Genomic DNA, 8133 nt, shown 5'->3' with positions numbered 1-8133 from the left:
CTACTGTAGGGCATTTCATCTAACCCCCGCATGCCCCCACCACACACACACCTTGAAGTCCTGAGAGTTTCTCAACTACCAGGTCTCTGGTACATTCTGGAGGGTCCTCCCAACCTCCTTCCTCCCAAGGTCACCTGTTTCCATTCTTTCTCCTGGCTTGTAGGTCTCCAGGCCTTTTCCCCCACCTAATACCAGATCATCCCTCCCCTGTCCCTTCATCCCTCCCTCTTTGTGGTTGCTTTCTTCTCCCTCCCATGTGGGACGGAGGCATCCTCATTTGGGCCCTTCAGCTTGTTGACTTTTTGAGTTCTGTGGACTGTGTCTTCGCTATACTCCACTTTTTTTTTTCTTTTTTGCTAATAGCCACTTACTAATGAAAACATGCTGTGCATGTTCTTTTGGGTCTGAGTTATCTCACTTAGGATGATATTTTCTTTTTCCATCCATTTGCCTGCAAATGATGATGTCCTCATTCTTAATAACTGAGTAGTATTCCACTGGGTAAATGAACCACATTTTCTTTCTTTTCTTTTTTTTATTAACTTGAGTATTTCTTATATACATTTCAAGTGTTATTCCCTTTCCCGGTTTCTGAGCAGACATCCCCATAATCCCTCCCCCTCCCCTTCTTTATGGGTGTTCCCTCCCCATCCTCCCCCCATTGCCGCCCTCCCCCCAATAATCTAGTTCACTGGGGGTTCAGTCTTAGCAGGACCCAGGGCTTCCCCTTCCACTGGTGCTCTTACTAGAATATTCATTGCTACCTATGAGGTCAGAGCCCAGGGTCAGTCCATGTATAGTTTTTAGGTAGTGGCTTAGTCCCTGGAAGCTCTGGTTGCTTGGCATTGTACATAGGGATTCTCGAGACCCTTCAAGCTCTTCCAGTTCTTTCTCTGATTCCTTCAACGGAGGTCCTATTCTCAGTTTAGTGGTTTGCTGCTGGCATTCGCCTCTGTATTTGGTGTATTCTGACTGTGTCTCTCAGGAGCGATCTACATCCGGCTCCTGTCTGCCTGCACTTCTTTGCTTCATCCATCTTATCTAATTGGGTGGCTGTATATGTATGGGCCACATGTGGGGCAGGTTCTGAATGGGTGTTCCTTCTGTGTCTGTTTTAATCTTTGCCTCTCTATTCCCTGCCAAGGGTATTCTTGTTCCCCTTTTTAAAGAAGGAGTGAAGCATTCACATTTTGATCATCTGTCTTGAGTTTCATTTATTCTAGGCATCTAGGGTAATTCAAGAATTTGGGCTAATAGCCACTTATCAATGAGTGCATACCATGTGTGTTTTTCTGTGATTGGGTTACCTCACTCAGGATGATATTTTCCAGTTCCGACCATTTGCCTACGAATTTCATAAAGTCATTGTTTTTGATAGCTGAGTAGTATTCCATTGTGTAGATGTACCACATTTTCTGTATTCATTCCTCTGTTGAAGGGCATCTGGGTTCTTTCCAGCTTATGGCTATTATAAATAAGGCTGCGATGAACATAGAGGAGCACGTGTCTTTTTTATATATTGGGGCATCTTTTGGGTATATGCCCAAGAGTGGTATAGCTGGATCCTCAGGCAGTTCAATGTCCAATTTTCTGAGGAACCTCCAGACTGATTTCCAGAATGGTTGTACCAGTATGCAATCCCACCAACAATGGAGGAGTGTTCCTCTTTCTCCACATCCTCGCCAGCATCTGCTGTCACCTGAGTTTTTGATCTTAGCCATTCTCACTGGTGTGAGGTGAAATCTCAGGGTTGTTTTGATTTGCATTTCCCTTATGACTAAAGATGTTGAACATTTCTTTAGGTGTTTCTCAGCCATTCGGCATTCCTCAGCTGTGAATTCTTTGTTTAGCTCTGAACCCCATTTTTAATAGGGTTATTTGCCTCCCGGCGGTCTAACTTCTTGAGTTCTTTGTATATTTTGGATATAAGGCCTCTATCTGTTGTAGGATTGGTAAAGATCTTTTCCCAATCTGTTGGTTGCTATTTTGTCCTCACCACAGTGTCCTTTGCCTTACAGAAGCTTTGTACTTTTATGAGATCCCATTTGTCGATTCTTGATCTTAGAGCATAAGCCATTGGTGTTTTGTTCAGGAAATTTTTTCCAGTGCCCATGTGTTCCAGATGCTTCCCTAGTTTTTCTTCTATTAGTTTGAGTGTATCTGGTTTGATGTGGAGGTCCTTGATCCACTTGGACTTAAGCTTTGTACAGGGTGATATGCATGGATCGAACTGCATTCTTCTACATGCTGACCTCCAGTTGAAACAGCACCATTTGCTGAAAATGCTTTCTTTTTTCCATTGGATGGTTTTGGCTCCTTCATCAAAAATCAAGTGACCATAGGTGTGTGGGTTCATTTCTGGGTCTTCAATTCTGTTCCATTCGTCTATCTGTCTGAATCTGTACCAATACCATGCAGTTTTTATCACTATTGCTCTGTAATACTGCTTGAGTTCAGGGATAGTGATTCCCCCTGAAGTTCTTTTATTGTTGAGGATAGTTTTAGCTATCCTGGGTTTTTTATTATTCCAGATGAATTTGCAAATTGTTCTGTCTAACTCTTTGAAGAATTGGATTGGTATTTTGATGGGGATTGCATTGAATCTGTAGATTGCTTTTGGTAAAATGGCCATTTTTACTATATAAATCCTGCGAATCCATGAGCATGGGAGATCTTTCCAGCTTCTGAGGTCTTCTTCAATTTCTTTCTTCAGGGTCTTGAAGTTCTTATTGTACAAATCTTTTACTTGCTTGGTTAAAGTCACACCGAGGTACTTTATATTGTTTGGGTCTATTATGAAGGGTGTCGTTTCCCTAATTTCTTTCTCGGCTTGTTTCTCTTTTGTGTAGAGGAAGGCTACTGATTTATTTGAGTTAATTTTATACCCAGCCACTTTGCTGAAGTTGTTTATTAGCTTTAGTAGTTCTCTGGTGGAACTTTTGGGATCACTTAAATATACTATCATATCATCTGGAAATAGTGATATTTTGACTTCTTCTTTTCCGATCTGTATCCCCTTGACATCCTTTTGTTGTCTGATTGCTCTGGCTAGAACTTCAAGAACTATATTGAATAAGTAGGGAGAGAGTGGGCAGCCTTGTCTAGTCCCTGATTTTAGTGGGATTGCTTCAAGTTTCTCTCCATTTAGTTTAATGTTAGCAACTGGTTTGCTGTATATGGCTTTTACTATGTTTAGGAATGGGCCTTGAATTCCTATTCTTTCCAGGACTTTTATCATGAAGGGGTGTTGAATTTTGTCAAATGCTTTCTCAGCATCTAATGAAATGATCATGTGGTTTTGTTCTTTCAGTTTGTTTATATAATGGATCACGTTGATGGTTTTCTGTATATTAAACCATCCCTGCATGCCTGGGATGAAGCCTACTTGATCATGGTGGATGATTGTTTTGATGTGCTCTTGGATTCAGTTTGCCAGAATTTTATTGAGTATTTTTGCGTCGATATTCATAAGGGAAATTGGTCTGAAGTTCTCTTTCTTTGTTGGGTCTTTGTGTGGTTTAGGTATAAGAGAAATTGTGGCTTCATAGAAGGAATTCAATAGTGCTCCATCTGTTTCAATTTTGTGGAATAGTTTGGATAATATTGGTATGAGGTCTTCTGTGAATGTCTGATAGAATGCTGCACTAAACCCGTCTGGACCTGGGCTTTTTTTGGTTGGGAGACCTTTAATGATTGCTTCTATTTCCTTAGGAGTTATGGGGTTGTTTAACTGGTTTATCTGTTCCTGATTTAACTTTGGAACTGGGTATCTGTCTAGGAAATTGTCCATTTCCTGCAGATTTTCAAGTTTTGTTGAATATAGGCTTTTGTAGTAAGATCTGATGATTTTTTGAATTTCCTCTGAATCTGTAGTTATGTCTCCCTTTTCATTTCTGATTTTGTTAATTTGGACACACTCTCTGTGTCCTCTCGTTAGTCTGGTTAAGGGTTTATCTATCTTGTGGATTTTCTCAAAGAACCAACTTTTGGTTCTGTTGATTTTTTCTATGGTCCTTTTTGTTTCTACTTGGTTGATTTCAGCTCTGAGTTTGATTATTTCCTGCCTTCTACTCCTCCTGGGTGTATTTGCTTCTTTTTGTTCTAGAGCTTTTAGGTGTGCTGTCAAGCTGCTGACATATGCTCTTTCCTGTTTCTTTCTGCAGGCACTCAGCACTATGAGTTTTCCTCTTAGCATAGCTTTCATTGTGTCCCATAAGTTTGGCTATGTTGTACCTTCATTTTCATTAAATTCTAAAAAGTCTTTAATTTCTTTCTTTATTTCTTCCTTGACCAGGTTATCATTGAGTAGAGCATTGTTCAATTTCCACGTATATGTGGGCATTCTTCCCTTATTGTTATTGAAGACCAGTTTTAGGCCGTGGTGGTCCGATAGCACGCATGGGATTATTTCTATCTTTCTGTACCTGTTGAGTCCCGTTTTTTGACCAATTATATGGTCAATTTTGGAGAAAGTACTGTGAGGAGCTGAGCGAAGGTATATCCTTTCGCTTTAGGATAGAATGTTCTATAAATATCTGTTAAGTCCATTTGGCTCATGACTTCTCTTAGTCTGTCTACGTCTCTGTTTAATTTCTGTTTCCATGATCTGCCCATTGATGACAGTGGGCTGTTTAAATCTCCTACTATTATTGTGTGAGGTGCAATGTTTGTTTTGAGCTTTAGTAAGGTGCCCTTGTATTTGGGGCATAGATATTTAGGATTGAGAGTTCATCTTGGTGGATTTTTCCTTTGATGAATATGAAGTGTCCTTCCTTAGCTTTTTTGATGAATTTTAGTGGAAAATTGATTTCATTTGATATTAGAATTGCTACTCCATCTTGCTTCTTCCGATCATTTGCTTGGAACATTTTTTTCCAGCCTTTCACTCTGAGGTAGTGTCTGTCTTTGTCTCTGAGGTGTGTTTCCTCTAGGCAGCAGAATGCAGGGTTCTCGTTGCTTATCCAGTTTGTTAATCTACGTCTTTTTATTGGGGAGTTGAGGCCATTGACGTTGAGAGATATTATGGAATAGTGATTATTGCTTCCTGTTATATTCATACTTGGATATGAGGTTATGTTTGTGTGCTTTTCTTCTCTTTGTTTTGTTGCCAAGACAATTATTTTCTTGCTTCTCCTAGGGTATAGCTTGCCTCCTTATGTTGGGCTTTACCATTTATTATTCTTTGTAGTGCTGGATTTGTAGAAAGATATTGTGTAAATTTGGTTTTGTCATGGAATATCTTGGTTTCTCCATCTATGTTAATTGAGAGTTTTGCAGGATACAGTAACCTGGGCTGGCACTTGTATTCTCTTAGGGTGTGTATTACATCTGTCCAGGATATTCTGGATTTCCTAGTTTCTGGCGAAAAGTCTGGTGTGATTCTGATAGATCTGACTTCATATGTTACTTGACCTTTTTCCCTTACTGCTTTTAATATTCTTTCTTTATTTTGTGCTTTTGGTGTTTTGACTATTATGTGACGGGAGGTGTTTCTTTTCTGGTCCAATCTATTTGGAGTTCTGTAGGCTTCTTGTATGCCTATGGGTATCTCTTTTTTTAGGTTAGGGAAGTTTACTTTTATGATTTTGTTGAAGATATTTACTGGTCCTTTGAGCTGGGAGACTTCACTCTCTTCTATACCTATTATCCTTAGGTTTGATCTTCTCATTGAGTCCTGGATTTCCTGTATGTTTTGGACCAGTAGCTTTTTCCGCTTTACATTATCTTTGACAGTTGAGTCAATGATTTCTATGGAATCTTCTGCTCCTGAGATTCTCTCTTCCATCTCTTGTATTCTGTTAGTGAAGCTCGTATCTATAGCCCCTTGTCTCTTCTTTTGGTTTTCTATATCCAGGGTTGTTTCCATGTGTTCTTTCTTGGTTGCTTCTATTTCCATTTTTAATTCCTTCAACTGTTTGATTGTGTTTTCCTGGAATTCTTTCAGGGATTTTTGTGACTCCTCTGTATGGGCTTCTACTTGTTTATTTATGTTTTCCTGTGTTTCTCTAAGGGAGTTCTTCACGTCTTTCTTGAAGTCCTCCAGCATCATGATCAAATATGATTTTGAAAATAGATCTTGCATTTCTGGTGTGTTTGAATATTCCGTGTTTGCTTTGGTGGGAGAATTGGGCTCCAATGATGCCATGTAGTCTTGGTTTCTGTTGCTTGGGTTTCAGTGCTTGCCTCTCGCCATCAGATTATCTCTAGTGTTACTTTGTTCTGCTATTTCTGACAGTGGCTAGACTGTCCTATAAGCCTGTGTGTCAGGAGTGCTGTAGACCTGTTTTCCTGTTTTCTTTCAGCCAATTATGGGGACAGAGTGTTCTGCTTTCGGACGTGTAGTTTTTCCTCTCTACAGGTCTTCAGCTGTTCCTGTGGGCCTGTGTCTTGAGTTCACCAGGCAAGTCACTTGCAGCAGAAAAGTTGGTCTTACCTGTGGTCCCGAGGCTCAAGTTTGCTCGTGGGGTGTTGCTTATGAGCTCTCCGTGGCGCCAGCAACCAGGAAGATCTGCGCCACCCTTTCCGGGAGCTTCCGTGCACCAGGGTTCCAGATGCCGTTTGGTGTTTTCCTCTGGAGTCAGAGATGTGTGCAGAGTGCACTCTCTTCTGGTTTCCCAGGCATGTCTGCCTCTCTGAAGGTTTAGCTCTCCCTCCCACGGGATTTGGGTGCAGAGAACTGTTTATCTGGTCGGTCCCTTCTGGTTCTGGCGGTGTCTCAGACCCAGCAAACCTGCTGCTCCTGGGCCCTCCTCTGACCACATTTTCTGTATTCATTCTTCTGTCTTGGGACATCTGGGTTGTTTTCAGCTTCTGGCTATCACAAATAAAACTGTTATGAACATAGTGGAACATGTGCCCTTTTGGCATGGTGGGCATCTTTTGGATATATTCCCAAAAGTAGTATTGCTGAGTCTTTAGGTAAATCTATTTCCAATATTCTGAGGTACTTCTGAATTATTTCTACAGTGGTTGTACCAGTTTGCAATCCCACCATCAATGGAGGTGTGTTCCTCTTTCTCCACATCCTTGCCAACATGTGTTGTCAACTGAGGTTTTAATCTTAGTCATTCTGATTCATGTAAGGTAGAATCTCAGGGTCATTTTGATTTGCATTTCTCTGATAACTAAAGGCTTTGAACATTTCTTTAGGTTTCTCCGCCATTCCAGATTTCTCTGTTGTGAATTCTTGGTTTAGTTCTATACCCCATTTTTGATTGGGCTGTTTGTGGTTTTGGTGGTTAGCTTCTTGAGTTTTTTATGTATTTTGGATATCAGATGTGTGGTTACTGAAGATTTTTCCCCAGTCTGTAGGTTGTTGATTTGTCTTATTGACTGACTATATCTTTATCCTTACTGAAGCTTCCCAGTTTCATGAGGTCCCATTTATCAATACAGATCTATCATGACTGCCCTCTGAAAGACCCAACAAGCAGTTGAAAGAGTCAGATGCAGAAATGTGCACCCAACCAATGAACAGAAGATTCTGACCCCTCTGGTTTAGTTAGGGAAAAGCTGGAGGAAGCTGAGGAGGAGGGTGACCCTGTAGGAGGACCAGCAGTCTCAATTAACCTGGACCCCTGAGATCTCTGGATCACCAACCAGCTGATATAAGACCCCCAACGCATGTACAGTAGAGGACTGCCGGATCTGGGATCAGTCAGAGAAGATGCACTTAATCCTCAAGAGGCTGGAGGACCCAGGGAGTTAAGTGGTCTGGTGGGGTTGGTGGGGTAGAGGCATCCTTGTGGAGACAGGGGGTTGGGGAAGAGGTATGGGATGCAGAACAATCAGAGGGTAGACTGGGAGTAGAATAAAATCTTGAGCGTAAAAATAAATAAATAAATAAATAAATAAATAAATAAATAAATATTTCAACTGAGCCTCAGAGATGTATGTAAATCAGATGACAACAGGTTAACTTTATAAGGAAAGATAAAGAAATAGAACCATTGAGCCATATTTTTTGAAGATATTTTGTGTACAATGTGATTTAAAGCACAGGGTCTGCACTAATTCTTCTGAGAATGTGCTTTGGCTGTTATCTTAAAGAACTTCTAACAGCGGGAGTAGATATGTCTCTGACTCATTGGTTTGCTATTGAGACTTTTTTTTTCTCCTATTGAGTTGTTTTAT

This window comes from Rattus norvegicus, chromosome 1, assembly GCF_021556685.1.
Source record: "Rattus norvegicus strain SHRSP/BbbUtx chromosome 1, alternate assembly SHRSP_T2T, whole genome shotgun sequence".
Lineage (NCBI taxonomy): Eukaryota > Metazoa > Chordata > Mammalia > Rodentia > Muridae > Rattus > Rattus norvegicus.
The sequence above is the reverse complement of the archived record's forward strand: the minus strand, read 5'-3'. Positions refer to the sequence as shown.